Here is a 15,308-nt window from a genome sequence, read left to right as displayed (position 1 = left end):
GTAATTATATTTATTTATAGTTACTTTAATGCAGTTACAATTAAATTCTATGGAATGCAGCCGACAGTACTTTTCAGGTCTTATTTCGGGAAGAACCGTAACGAGTGAGGACGCTAAGAAGTCCCGTGAAAAAGTGTCCTTGAGCACTTCAGCGTATGCGTGGTCGGTAACAATTTCAGTAGTGCGAGCTGTGTGTAGTGTTGTTTCCCTGAATAGTATTGCAGTATTTTATACTGCCAGGATTTAATACCTTGGCAAGAGTTACATTGTAGAAAAACTTGCTGATATTAGCTTAGAGGCGTATATGCAGGTTGCGTTAACGGTTTTGTATGAGAAGCAGTGTGCAGGCTTTAGTGACCGTTTAGAGATACGAAACAGGCGTTTATTTGTTACTTATAGCCTGTTTAGGTGCCGGTTATACTATGGCGCATTGCTGTTTGAATATATGCCTCAGACAGGGATATAACGGTTCATTAGGCGACTTTTTTTTTAAAGAGGCACTAATTCGTTTGGACTGAGCGTTCGAGATGACCGATTAAAAACGTGTCATGAAATGCAGCAAGTTCCTTGTTTATTGCTGGAAATTTTGCTTTATAGAACAATAATTCATTTGGTTAAATCGTTTAGTATGTGTCAGCGGTTGCGAAACCGCGAGTGTGAAATGGAACGTACCAAGCCGCATATCATACCAGGCAAGTGCATCATCGGGTGTATAATATCAGTCACCGAGGTTCGCCCAAGATCAATTAACGATGACGCAGTGCTCGTTATACGCTTTGTAAAGGCGACCGTTTGAGCTATAAGGTGAAGCCCGAACAAATGACGATGAGCTGATTAGCCTCATCGGAAGGTGGGTTAGAAAAAAGACACTCATTCGAGCAGTAGACGTTAGTAATGTTAACGTCGCCCATGAGAATTGGGTATACGGTCCGGGGGACCCGACTGTCTGACCTCATTTAAGCAGTCTTGCTTAAAAAAAGTGGACGCAAAACGAACTATTGGATGGTGGCCCCGGTAGCAGACGCCTCAGATAATTTTCTCGACATGGACGGTTGAACGACGCCAGCCTGATTCTATTTCAGAGCTAAAAACATTCCGATTTTTTTTTTTTTTGCTAATGGCAAGCAATATACAACGCTACCAATTTTGCCAACGGTAGTTCCGGTATACACGATATACATTCTTTTTTACAGCAATGAAACAATTCAGCACTTGATATTTTGTTAGTCGACCAAGTTTCGGTTATCGCTATTATGTTAGCGTCAAGGTCATTAATTAGAGAAGTCAATTCGTCCCTTTTACAGAACAAACTACGTCAGTGAACGCGACGGAAGAAGCACGCTTTGTGTAATTGGAAGCGTCTCTCTTCACGTTTTGTTATTGCGAGTTGTGCAAAACGCGACCGGAGTGAAGTGTTCGAGAATTCTGAATTCTGTTGGTGGCCACTCTATTTGGCAGAAAGCTTCGTTGGACAGGTAGTAGCGGTAGCACTTCTCCACGCGACGATTAGCTTCGTGTACCAAAGTTTGAAGGGCCCATTTGGGCCTTCACCGTATTCTGTTAATTTACTTAGTTCTCATATTTGGCGTTGTCTTAGAGAAGTATTCGTTCACAGTCGTACTGCTTCCTTTTAGGAAAGCACGCTTAGAAAAAAACTTGTTCTTTGGTTTCGGGAAGCTGCGAATTTAACTATTATTAGTGGCGATATTTGTTGTTTGAAGCGATCAATCTTATGTGCTCGGGCTATGTGATCACATGCTAGGTTGAGCTTTAGAGTTTTGTTAATCACATTAAACAATTTTTTTCCCGAATGCATTAAATTTTCCGCTACAATGTCTGGCATCCCGAAAAAAAAAGTTAACATTACATTATAGGTTTTTACGCGGCAAAACCACGATCTAGTTAGGAGGCACGCCGTAGTGGGGGAACTTCAGAATAATTTGGACCATCCGGGGTTCTTCAAGGCGCACCTAAATCTGAGTACACGGGTGTTTTCGCCTCTATTTTAAATGGGGCCGTCGTGGCCGGGATTCAATCTCGCGACTCCGTGCTTAGCAGCCCAACACCATTGAAACTAAGCAACGATGATGGCAGAAGAAATAATACAAAATGAGGTTGTCGCAGCGTGAACGACCTTTCACGTCGTCAATCAAGGCATGCACGAAGCGTGATCGTGACACTTCCTGTTCCCTTTCAACCTCTTCGTGCATTTGGCTGACATCACGCTTCCTTTCAACGTTCGGACCATGCTTACGCTGTTGTCCGTCACAACAGGACACGAGGCGTCTCATTTTTAACGCACAAGCCGTTAACAGTCAGTCATAATGATGAGCTTTAAGAGTTTAACAAAGGCTAGGAAGATTTCATATCGTTCGCTGGAATTGTAGAACTGACCCCCCCCCCCCACCCCCAATGACGTAACGTGAAATATGAAAGAAGGGTACAATAAGCAAAATGATCTAAAAGTATACAAATACGAAAAAATAGTGTAGCAGAGCGTGGTTTCGATCCACGGACCTCTCGGTTATGGGCCCAGCACGCTTCCACTGCGCCACTCTGCTGGACGCCGACGCAGCCGATTTTGTCGTCCTCAACCCACGTGCACACAATGCAAGCGCGTTTACATTTCTACACGAATGAAGCATGCACGGCAAAACTGAAACGAGGACTGCGCTTGCAGTGGACATATTTCTGCGCTTTACTCAAAACTTCGACTGTGGATTATTCTTTCTTTTATTTGGGAGTTTTTAGCTGCCGCTGGTAGTGCCATCGAGTAGCGTAGACTAAATAAAGAGATGACGCAAAGCTTTAACTCAACTGCTGATGCAAAGCGTCAGTAATAGTTAGCTTTTATAGGGTAATGACTTTAAAGGTTAATTCCGGCTTAATTTTTAGGGAAGAAGCGCACAATTACTACAAATAGAGTTGTGAAATTCGTTAATTTCTTAATTTATTCGGATATGCTAGGGCCACTTTTCGTGTATTACAAACAAATGGGAGGGTGTTTATTGAACAAGAAGTAAAGAAGAAATCTACCCGAGTTGTCATTAACAGCATCATCAAGAAAGGAAATTAGCATTAAAATTAAAAGAATAAAAATAAGCAGGTAAATGCATACGTTATATAAATCGAAGTTAAAGAAAGCATCTTCTGCTTCCGCACGAATGTGACGTGTGTATTGCGAAGACAGTCTTGTGGCAATTTAATTATTCCAATGACGAAAGGCACAATTGTGTTTCAGTCGTCATGTTTGCGTTTCAGTTAATTGTCTGTTTTTGTTAGTGCGGTTCATCCTCAGTTCAAAGGCCAGATGCAAGGAAATTTTTGACGGCGTAAAATAGCTTAAAACGATACTAAAGAGAAAAATTATTTCTTCTGCATCAATACATTACTCTTCCACAATACCAACAAAAAAACACCGTTCTGACCACAAAAAGGTGCTTGTTGGGGTTAGACAAAGAAACAAAAAACCCAAAGGTGGGTGGCGACGCCGCCTTGAAAGTCCCGCACCGGCTCCCCGGCCGTGACGTCATCGATTTTGACAGCGTGACTACACTGTGTTCTAAAAGAGCTAAAGACTGAATATGGAAAGTTTCGCGAACATTTACTGAGCCAACGCCGCCCAAAGACAAAATAAAAGATACTTTGATACCTATGACGTCACACCGGCGTACCAGCGCGGAGTTTTGGGCGCAAAATTTAAAAAAAAGCTTTGAGCTACATTTTCTCTTCTAATAAGAGACCTATTATGGTGTAAGTAGCAACACAGTTTTCAAAGAATGCTTTGTCAGTCTCAATTGATTTATTATTCGATGCGGGCGAAATCCAAAACACCCGTGTACTTAGATTTAGGTGCACGTTGAAGAGCCCCAGGTGGTCAACATTGATCCGGAGTCACCCACTACGGCGTCCACCTTAATCAGATCGTGGTTCTGGCACGTCAGACCATATTGTTTAATATTTTAAAATTATTTATTGTTTTGATTTAGTGTCCCTTTAAACATACATTGGGGAGCCGCCGTGCAATATTCTACGTTTGAAATATGAGTGGAAGCGTCACGATAAGGTCGAAAAAATAAATGTCTTCGTGGAGAGATGGATGCATGCTATGAGCGTCCGTTTTGGAACGGGGTGGTTGGTTGCGCCACCAATCTCTTGTTATTATGTTGCCCAATTTCCTACTTATGTTAACAAAGAAAAGGAAAAAGAAAACCCCTCGATAGACTCCCACAACCAAATTTTCTGATCCTCTATTGTGAACTGCGCTTTTGTACGTCTCCGTTTTTTGTCGTTTCCCTACTTTTATTCCACCAATCCTCCTATCGCCTCTTACTGTCTGTTCCGGACATATTTACTTACCCCCTACTCTCGCTGAACACAAGAGCTTCAAGGAGCCAAGAAGTGCTTAAATCGACTGCTGGGCAGATACATTCAGCTTCTAATAAAACGTGCTCCATCGTTTCCCCAGCATCACCGCCGAGAGCACATGCTTCTTCATTCTTGTATCTCACTTTATAGGTGCGTGTTCTAAGGCCACTTGATCTCGCTTAGAAAAGTAATGAGCTTCCCTTAGAGTTAACATAAATTGTTTCTTTCCTCATTTCATTTTTTCCTCTTAAGTTGTTACTCATGGCAGGTTTCTTTTCCATTGCCGCCACCCATGAGATTATTTCAGCCTCTCTAACTTTCCGCTTGACCGTCTTTGTTGCTGTGTTGCTCACCCTACAGGCCGCATACTTGCTGGTAAGCTTCCTAGTTCTTTTCCTCCACTGTGAATGAATGTTTTTCCTGTACAGATACCTGAACACTCTCCTAACCCATTTACTTTCTTCCATCTTCCTCAGTCGTTATTCATAATCAATTTTACTGTGAGCGTCCCTCACTTCAAAACTAGTCCAGCCCATATCACCCTGCACAGCTTCATTTGTAGTCTTCCCGTGAGCGCCCAATGCGAGACGACCTAAAGCCCCTCCAGACACGTTTCCGCCTACAAGAAAGCGGCGCTGGCGCGTGGATAGAGGGGCTTTAAGGCAACCCACCGACGACCCACTGAATTGTTATTCAAACCTATTTCGCCACCAGTTAGCAGCTGCAGAATGTGGCGGAAAACAGCCGTTCGGTGAAGGCTGCTGCCAGGGCCGATATACTGTTGCCGCGTGCTGCCCCGCCAGCATGCCTGCTCCTATGGGACACGCGGCAAGCCTCCCCGAACGGCTGCTTTCTGCAGCTGCCAGCAGGCGGCAACATAAGTTTATGCTAGCATGACTCTACCTGTAGCACAACCACAGCCCGTCACCGCCGTCTAGCTGAGAGATGATAACAGTATTGGTGGGGGGAAAATGCAGGGAAAAGATTGATAGAACGGGAGTCATTGGAAGCGTATGTAATGGTACAACGTAGCGATAGATGTTTTAAATGCTAAAGTTAAGATCGAGATCAGATAGGGCAAAGACTAGATGCATGGCTATAAATATAGTAAAGCCTGAAGAAATCAAGTGGGTTAGGTGCTTCTTTGGCTCCACCCTCCACCCTGCTTCAAAGAGGATGACATTAAACATCATCATCATCATCACTGCAAACATTTCAAAATGTTTGCATATTCAGGTGCAGAGAAATATGGCACCGCGGGAAGACATTGAAGAACCTCTTTAAAAATAACGTTTAAAAAAGAAAACACTAGGTTTGAAAAAAAAGAAGTGTAGCAGAGCGTGGTTTCGATCCACGGACCTCTGGGTTATGGGCCCAGCACGCTTCCACTGCGCCACTCTGCTGGACGACGACGCAGCCGATTTTGTCGTCCGCAACACACGTGCACACATTGCAAGCGCATTCACTTTTTTACACGAATGAAGCCTGCGCGGCAAAATTGAAACCTGGATTGCGCTTGCAGGGGACATATAGGAAACGGCTGATGCAAAGCGTCAGTAGTAGTTTTTATGGAGTTTTTATAGTTTTTATGGCTGCTTTCTGCAGCTGCCAGCAGGCGGCAACATAGGTTTATGCTAGTGTGACCCTATTCTGTAGCACAACCACCGCCCATCGCCGCAGTCTAGGTGAGAGATGATAGCAGTATTGGTAGAATAAAATGCAGAAAAGAGATTGATAGAACATGGAGTCATTACAAGCGTAGGTAATGGTACAATATAGCGATACAGGTTTAAAATGCGAAAGTTAAGATCGAGATCACATAGGCAAAAGACTAGAGGCATGGCGATAAATGCAGTAAAACCTGAATAAATCGAGCGGGTTAGGTGACTCTTTGCCTCCGCCCTGCTTCAAAGAGGATGACAGTAAACATCATAATTGTGCCGTCCAATCAGCGACTGTTTGCATCTGTGCAAACATCTCAATATGTTCGCATTTTCAGGTGCGCAAAGATATGGCGCCGGGACGACATTGAAAAACCGGGTTAAAAATAAACTTTAAAAAGAAAACACTAGGTTTAAAAAGAAGAACGTAGCAGAGCGTGGTTTCGATCCACGGACCTCTGGGTTATGGGCCCAGCACGCTTCCACTGCGCCACTCTGCTAGACGCCGAGGCAGCCGATTTCGTCATCCGCAACACAGGTCTACACATTGCAAGCGCTTTTACATAAGTTTGAAAAGCCTCTTCAGCATTGGCACAAATGTGTCGTGTCTGTTGCGAAGTCTTATGGCAAGTTATTCCAATGACAAAAGGCACAATGGTGTTTCAGTAGTCATGTTTGCGTTTCAGTTAATTGTCCGTTTTTGTTAGTGCGGTTCATCGTCACATTAAAGGCCAGTTGCAACGAAATTTTTGACGGCGTAAAACAGTTTAGTTTAATGCAATGTTTTTAGATTGGTTCTAGAAACGTTGGTTTAATGCGACACTAAAGAGAAAAATTATTTATTCTGCATCAGTACGTTACTCTTCCACAATACCAACAAAAAAAACACCACTCTGACCACGAGAAGATGCTTGTCAGGGTTAGAAAAAGAAACAAAAAACAAAAAACACAAAAGGCGGGTGGTGACGCCTTGAGGTTCCCGCACCGGCTCACCGGCCGTGACGTCATCGATTTTACAGCGTCTGCTAGAGCCCGTAATTTTTTAGCGGCAAAGATAGACTACACTGTGTTCTAAAGGAGCCAAAGACTGAATATGGCAAGTTTCGCGACCATTTACTGAGCCATCGGCGCCTAACTACAAACAAAAAAAGAAAATACGTTGAAATCGGTCACGTCACACCCGCGTACCGGCGCTGAGGTTCGGGCGCAAAGTTAAAAAAAAAAGAACGCTTTGAGATCGATTTTCTCTTCCAATAAGAAACCTTTTATATCGTGCAATTAACAACAGAATTTTCGAAGAATACTTCATCAGTCTAAAGTGATTTATTATTCGATGTGGGAGAAATGCAAAAGCACCCATGTATACTTAGATTCAGTTGCACGTTGAAGAGCCCCAGTTGGTCAAAATTGATCCGGAGTCCCCCAATACGGCCTCCTCATAATCAGATCGTGGTTTTGGCACGTAAAGCCCGATCGTTTATGTTTCTTAAAATATATTTATTGTCTTGACTTAGCGTCTCTTTAAACCTACACTGCGGAGACTCTGTGCAATATTCTACGTTTGAAATGCGAATGGAAGCGTCACGATAACGTCGCAGAACGAAACGTTTCTGATATGGACTCTCATCATCATTGTGCGGTCTTATCAGCGATTTGTATTTCCATAAAGAAAGCAAGTTCGAATTTCATATAAGACAGAAATTGTATACGGAAGGTAAGTATTGCATTGAACGAGATAGACTTCAAAATGTGATATTTTGAGCACAACAGTGCAGCAGCAGGCGCAGAACTTTTTTTTTTTCGGAAATCTTGAGCTAAATATGCAGGTCCCTGGAGATTTCTGTCCTAGCTATCATGCATCGCGTTTTTTTTTCTCTTTTCTAAGAAAAATTAAATTATGGGGTTTTACGTGCCAAAACCACTTTCTGATTATGAAGCACGCCGTAGTGGAGGACTCCGGAAATTTCGACCGCCCGGGGTTCTTCAACGTGCACCTAAATCTAAGTACACGGGTGTTTTCGCATTTCACCCCCATCGAAATGCGGCCGCCGTGGCCGGGATTCGATCCCGCGACCTCGTGCTCAGCAGCCCAACACCATAGCCACTGAGCAACCACGGCGGGTCTTTTTTTAAGAAGGACCATTCTATGCGAATTGATAACCAAATGCACATTGGTAACGGTCGACTAGAATAGCCGCCAGTAATTTTTGTTGTTTATGTCATTCAACGTATTAATTAATTGCAATTAGCTATTTCCTAATTACTGATCTGAATGCTGTACTTTAAATGAATTTGTAGGAAATTGAAAGAAACATAACGCTGCCGCGTATTCAGCCAGGTAATGTTTGCCCATTTTTTCTTGTTTTTTTTTTTTCAGCAGGTAACTGATGGTTGAGGCGTCAAGGAAAGCGTGCGCTCGCTAACTTCAGTGGAGCGTGTTTTTAAGAGCACAGGTTTTTGATGCGGGCGAGCGGTTACGTAGTCACGTGACATCTTTAATTTTCCATGGGCTTTTTTTTTTTAACAGCAGGAAAAAATAAACGAGCAAAGAAGTACCTGGCTCAAAACACGCCAGTTTTAAGTTTCTTTCGCTTTTCCATAAATGCTTCATTCGCAGCGCGCCATTCAGAGCAGTAATTAAAAAAAAAGCTGTTTTGAATTAAATAATAATTTGTATGGCAGTCACAAACATCCACGTGATGCGTGACAGCCCGAACATTCTGTGTGTGCGTGCGTGCCGCTGCTTTTGATATGTTTGCATATTCAGGTTCGCAAAAATATGGCGCCGGGAAGACGTTTAAGAACCTTATTAAAAATAAAGTTTAAAAAAGAAACACTAGGTCTAAAAACATAAAAAGTGTAGCAGAGCGTGGTTTCGATCCACGGACCTCTGGGTTATGGGCCCAGCACGCTTCCACTGCGCCACTCTGCTGGACGCCGACGCAGCCGAGTGTGTCGTCCGCAACACACGTGCACACATTGCAGGCGCATTTACTTTTTTTTACACGAATGAAGCCTGCACGGCAAAGCCGAAACAACGAGTTCGCTTGCAGGTTCCACATTTCTGCGCTTCACTCAAACTTCGATTGTGGATACATCGTTTCTTTCTTTTATTATGGAGGTTAAAAACGGCCGCTGGTAGTGCCATCTGGCAGCGTAGAGTAAATAAAGAGAAGACACAAAGCTTTAACTTAACTGCTGACCTAACCGTTGGCCGCGGCGTAATGGATAACAAGCAATTGTTTTATTATTTTCCTGTGACGAGAGCGCTTACGCTACATTAAAGACACTTCAGATACATTCTGGTTGAACAAAGCGTTACGAGATGTGTCTGCCCGCATTGCTTCTGGAAAACCAGTCGGTGACCTGAGAGAGTATATGTCACAACATACCTAAAGACCCTGTATGGCTATGCAGAACCTAGTGACAGCCCTACACACATCAAGTCTCGGAAGTGTGCCGACCCTTCCATACCTCACGGAAACAAACTGGGCTTTCTGTTACAACAGTGTCGATCGTGCGCTGTCCCACCTTCGAACGCACACAGCCACAGGGCCAGATGGTCCTAGCTCGCCTAATTAAACGCCTAGGTGCGATCTCCAAGGATCAACTTGCTGGCTTCTTCACCACCGTGTCAGATCACGCGGAGTTACCAAAAGAATGGCGACTCGGCAGAGTGGTGCTGATCCCCAAGAAAGGAGGCAACGCAGGTCATCTCTGCAACTACAGACCACTGACACTCACCTGCACACTGTGCAGAGCCTTTACAGACGTGTTAAGGGCTGGATATATGGTTAGGCAGAGTCCAGAGAGTTCCTCACAGAGGTACAGGATGGCTTCCGCAAGGGCATGCGGTTGGAATACAATCTGTACGTGCGAACACAGTGTGCCGAGATCGCCGGGAAGGAAAATCGCGGTTTGCTTCGCAGCTTCCTGGACGTGGAGAAAGCGTATGATAATGTATGACATGCTAGTCTCTTCAACTGTCTGAGTGACCTGGGTCTACCAGAAGCACTACTGTCTACGATAAGACAGCTGTACAGCAGCAACACGGTGACGGCGTCCTTTGCTGGGGTGATGATGGGATCAGTGGTGTTGTCCAAAGGGCTACGACAAGGCTGCCAACTATCACCAATCCTATGCCTACTATAAGTGTCTGACCTCGAGCGAGCTATAGTAATGTCTTCGCTTGGCTTCGGCCTGAAATTCAGCACCATAGGGATGGATGAAAATCACAGGATACCGGGTCTCTATCGCTTTTGTGGACTTCACGGTTCTAATAGCAGAAACTCCAAGAGACATGCAAGCGCTGCTGAAGATATATGCATGAGAAATCGCAAAGCTGGAGCTTCGCTACAATGCCTAGAAAACTGTTGTCCAGCTGGAGGATGTGACGCGAGACAGTGAAATGCTAACATTGACACTGTCAGAAAATGCGCTAGAAGTAGCCTCATCTTACAAATACCTGGGTGCGACGCTGTGCTCAGGTGGCGTCAGGTATAGACAGCACGAGGACAACACAAGGCGGATAGCTCTGCGGGCACAATGTGTTCTCCGGCGCAGGGGCCTTTGGGACTTCAACCGATACCTTATGGCCCGCGACATGTGGAAGCTTGTACATGTATGTACAAGTATGTATGTACAATTATGTACAAGTACATGTATGTACAGCATGTGCATGTATGTGCCCGGGCTGACGTTTTGCAATGCCACTGTCTGTTTGTCACCTGATACTATGGAGTGGTTGGAGCGACGGCAGCGGGAAGTCGGCCGCACTGCTTTGGCATCACACGGGGCGGCAGCCAACGAGGCAGTCCAGTGAGACCTCGCGGGTGCTCCACCTTCGAAGCGAGTGAGCCGGCAAGCAAGCTTACCTGCCGTGGCCGCCTGTATCTTATGCGGAAGGAGCGATCGGCCAGACAGGTCTTCGATTACTTGACAGCGACATTTATGCGCACTGACCATGGCCAGACCGCATGTACGGCCTTGAGAAGAAATGTGGCTTCTTCACGGCACCCGTACAGGCGGACTCAGTGAATCAATATATCAGGGAGAGAGAGAGATGTGTGATTGAGAAGATGAAGAGGCGGTATTTTCTACAGCCCTTTAGGGAGCACGACTCAGCGCCCTGGGGAAGGGGAGGGCGACATAAAGAACAAAGAAAAAAGAGAAGAGAAAAAAGGTCCAGGCGATTGCAGAGCCCGGTACCGTTAGACTCTGCTGTCAGCGGTAGCATTGCGGCGCATTCACAATTTACACGACAGCCCTGTGCGCGACCACGTCAAGGAAAAGGAGGAGGCGCTATGGCTACGAGGGATTTGCGAAAAGGCCACAGTGTCTCTATATATGGCCGACACAAAGGAGCCATTGGCGTGGTGCCGACCTTTGACAATAGTCTTGGGAGCCGCCTGCTCTTCGAGGCACGAGCTGGGCAGTAAGATACAGCGATATTCATTAGTACTGCGTAAAAAATAACCGTTAATTCAACCTCCAACGCATGACTATTGTAACTATATACATTTGCAATTACTTTAATGCCGTTACAATTAAATACCATGGGATCCAGCCGAGAGTAGTTTTCAGGTATTTATTTCGCGAAGAGCAGTAACGAGTGAGGACGCTGAAAAGGCCCGAGGGAAGGTGTCCTTGAGCCCTTCAACGTATGCGTGGTCGGTAACAGTGTCAGTAGTTCGAGTTGCGTGTAGTGTTGTTTCCCTGAATAATAACTCCATACTTTTACACTGCTAGGGTTCGATAGCTTGGCAAGGTCTTGCAAATGTAACTCCAGTTATATTGTAGAAAATAAAACGTTGATGATAATAGTTTAGAGGCGTATGCACGTTGCGCAGCTGTTTTGTATGAGAACCAGTGTGCAGGTTTTAGTGATCGTTTAGAGATACGAGATAGGCGTTTAGTTGTTACTTATAGCCTGTTTAGGTGCCGCTTATATGGCGCATTGCTATTTGAATATATGCCTAGGACAGGGACATAACGGTTTATTAGGTGAGTTTTCTTTTTTCTTTTTTAGGAGGCACTAATTTATTTCGAGTGAGCATTCGAGATGCCCGAATAAAAACGCGTCAAGAAATGAGGCAAGTTCATTGTTTATTGCAGGAAATTCTGCTTTTTTTCGATAATCTTTCATTTGGTTAAATCGTTTTGTACGCGTCAGTGGTTGCGAAACGGCGAGTGCGAAATGAATAATTATGCCAGGCAAGTGCGTCATCGGGTATATCATATCAGTCGCCGAGGTTCGCACAACATTAAGTAAGGATGACGTATAGTGCCAGTTATATGCGTTGGAACGGTGACCGTGTGAGATATAGGGTGAAGCCGGAACAAATGGCGATGAGCTGATTAGGCTCATTCCAAGATGGGTTCGAAAAGGGACACGCACTCGACCAGTCGACGTCAGTAAAGTTAACGTCACCCATGAGAATTGGGTATACGATCCCGGGAACCCAACTGTAACCTGATTTAGGCAGTCATGTAAGTGGACTCAAAATGAAATACTTGAAGTTGGCCCCGGTAGCAGACGCCTCAGATGATTTTATTGAAGTCAACGGTTGAACGACACCAGCCTGATTCTATTTCAGAAATCACTGGCATTGAAAACATTCCGATTTTTTTTTCTGATGGCAAGCGATATACAACGCTACCAATTTTGTCGATGGTAGTTCCCTTACACGACATACTTTTTTTTACGGCAATGAAACTATTCAGCACTTGATATTTTGTTAGTCTACCAAGTTTCAGTTATCGCCATTATTTTAGCGTCAAGGTCATTAATTAGCGAAGTCAATTCGTGTCTTTTAGTGAACAAACTATGTTAATGACCGCGACAGAAGAAACAAGTTTACTGTAATTGGAAGCGTATCTCCTCACGTTTTGTTACTGCGATTTTTGCAAAACACGACCGTAGTGAAGAGTTCGAGAGTTCTGAATTCGGCTGGCGGCCGCTCTGTTTGGCAGAAAGCTTCGTTGGATACGTAGCAGCGGTAGAACCATTCCACGCGACGATTAGCTTCGTGTACCAAAGTTTGAAGGGCCCATTTAGGCCTTCACCGTATTCGGTTAATTTACTTCATTCTCATATCTTAGAGGAGTATTCGTTCACAGTCGTACTATTGGTCGCGTATATCGTGAGTTTATTACTTAATAAACTCCCAAAGCGAGACCTTGAACCTTTGTGTAATCTAAACCATGCAACCATACAACAAGACTATTTTGTCAGTTACTCGAGATATGCAACTAGTGTTGTGTATGATGTTTGTTACGCTTACATTGTAGTCCTGCATGCGTGCTAGCGCACAACCTGTGTGTGTGTGTGTGTGTGTGTGTGTGTGTGTGTGTGTGTGTGTGTGTGTGTGTGTGTGTGTGTGTGTGTGTGTGTGTGTGTGTGTGTGTGCGTGCGTGCGTGCGTGCGTGCGTGTGTGCGTGCGTGCGTGTGTGCGTGCGTGCGTGCGTGCGTGTAAATATTTGTATCTATGTACACGGGTATTTAAAAAATATACGTATTTCGTTCCATTTCGTTCCAAGCAGTATTTTTTTTGTAAGTGTCGCATTTTTGTGAAGTTCTGCAGTGCTCTGCTGTCAACTGTACAAGGGGCAGGACCCTCGTCAAGCTGTACGCCACCTTTTAGTCCTGTCTCCTCTTTTTCAAGGTGAAAAATAAAATAAGAACGATTGATTGATTGATTGATTGATTGATTGATTGATTGATTGATTGATTGATTGATTGATTGATTGATTGATTGATTGATTGATTGATTGATTGATTGATTGATTGATTGATTGATTGATTGATCTTGTCTTTGTTGTTTGAAGCGACCAATCCTATGTGCTCGAGCTATGTGAACATGCTAGTTTGAACTTTCGAGTTTTGTTAATCACATTCAACAAATTTTTTTCCGACTGCATTAAATTTTCCGCTACAATATCTGGCATCCCGAAAGAAAGAAGACTGACATTACATTATAGGTTTTTACGCGGCAAAGCCACGATCTACTTAGGAGGCTCGCCGTGGTGGGGGAACTTCAGAATAATTCGGACCACCCGGGGTTCTTCAAGGTGCACCTAAATCTAAGTACGCGGGTGTTTTCGCCTCCGTTGAAATGCGGCCGCCGTGGCTGGGATGCGATATTGCGACCCCGTGCTTAGCAGCCCAACAACAAAGCCCCTAAGCAACCCCGGCGGAAGAAAAAAGAAAAGGGGGAAAAAAGGTTGTCGCAGCCTCAACGACCTTTCACGTCGTCAATTAAGGCATGCACGAAGCGTGCTCGTGACACTTTCTGTTCCCTTTCAGCCTCTTCGTGCATTTGGCTCACATCACGCTTCCTTTCAACGTTCAGGCTATGCTTATGCCGTGGTCCGTCACAGCAGGACACGAGGCGTCTCATTTTTAACGTACAATGCATTAACAGTCAATAATAATGATGAGTTTAAGAGTTTAACAAAGGCAAGGAAGATTTCATATCGTTCGCTGGAATTGTAGAATCCCCCTACTGAAGATTTAATGTCAAATATAAAAGAAGGGTACAACAACCGAAATGATATAAAATTATACCCATAAGGAAAAAAAAACTGAAAAAAAGTAAGCGTAGCAGAGCGTGGTTTCGATCCACGGACCTCTGGGTTATGGGCCCAGCACGCTTCCACTGCGCCACTCTGCTGGACGCCGACGCAGCCGATTTTGTCGTCTGCAACACACGTGCACACATTGCAAGCGCATTCACATTACTACGCGAACGAAGCCTGCACGGCAAAACCGAAACTACGACTTCGTTTGCAGGTTACATATTTCTGCTATTCACCCAAAACTTCGACTGTGGGTTATTCTTTCTTTCATTTGGGAATCTACAGCTGCCGCTGGTAGTGCCATCAAGTAGCCTAGAGTAAATGAAGAGGCGACGCAAAGCTTTAACTCAAGTGCTGATGCAAAGCGTCAGTAATAGTTAGCTTTTATAGGATAATGGGTTTTAGGGTTAATTTCCACTTAATTTTTAGGGAAGAAGCGCACCGTTACTACGAATAAATTTGTGAAATTCGTGATTTTCCTTATTTATTCGGATACGGAAGGGGCAGTTTTAGAGCATTACAAACAAATAGGAGGGTGAATATTGCACAATAAAGAAAGAAAAATGTACCCGAGTTATCATTAACAGCATCAGCAAGAAAGGAATTGAGTATGAAAATGAAAAGCATAAAAATAAGCTGGCAAATTATACGTTACATAAATCGAAGTTAAAGAAGCATCTTCAGCTTTCGCACGAATGTGTC

At 44.2% G+C, this 15,308-nt stretch overlaps 1 protein-coding gene and 5 non-coding genes across 6 annotated transcripts in view; all 6 read right to left on the bottom strand.

Annotated features, from left to right (window-relative positions):
• Nucleotides 1–15,308, bottom strand: part of LOC139054774 (transmembrane 9 superfamily member 2-like) — an 87,037-nt gene that overhangs the window by 42,580 nt on the left and 29,149 nt on the right. The gene's annotated exons all lie outside the window — the stretch shown is intronic.
• TRNAM-CAU (transfer RNA methionine (anticodon CAU)) lies at nucleotides 2,490–2,561 on the bottom strand. The gene has a single exon. It is a non-coding gene; the product is annotated as a tRNA-Met (tRNA).
• On the bottom strand, nucleotides 5,700–5,771 carry TRNAM-CAU (transfer RNA methionine (anticodon CAU)). The gene has a single exon. It is a non-coding gene; the product is annotated as a tRNA-Met (tRNA).
• TRNAM-CAU (transfer RNA methionine (anticodon CAU)) lies at nucleotides 6,458–6,529 on the bottom strand. Its single transcript has one exon. It is a non-coding gene; the product is annotated as a tRNA-Met (tRNA).
• TRNAM-CAU (transfer RNA methionine (anticodon CAU)) lies at nucleotides 8,890–8,961 on the bottom strand. Its single transcript has one exon. It is a non-coding gene; the product is annotated as a tRNA-Met (tRNA).
• On the bottom strand, nucleotides 14,630–14,701 carry TRNAM-CAU (transfer RNA methionine (anticodon CAU)). Its single transcript has one exon. It is a non-coding gene; the product is annotated as a tRNA-Met (tRNA).

The sequence above is a fragment of the Dermacentor albipictus genome, chromosome 1, assembly GCF_038994185.2.
Source record: "Dermacentor albipictus isolate Rhodes 1998 colony chromosome 1, USDA_Dalb.pri_finalv2, whole genome shotgun sequence".
Taxonomy (NCBI): domain Eukaryota; kingdom Metazoa; phylum Arthropoda; class Arachnida; order Ixodida; family Ixodidae; genus Dermacentor; species Dermacentor albipictus.
Note: the sequence above shows the minus strand (reverse complement) of the source record. Positions and strands in the feature narration are given on the sequence as shown.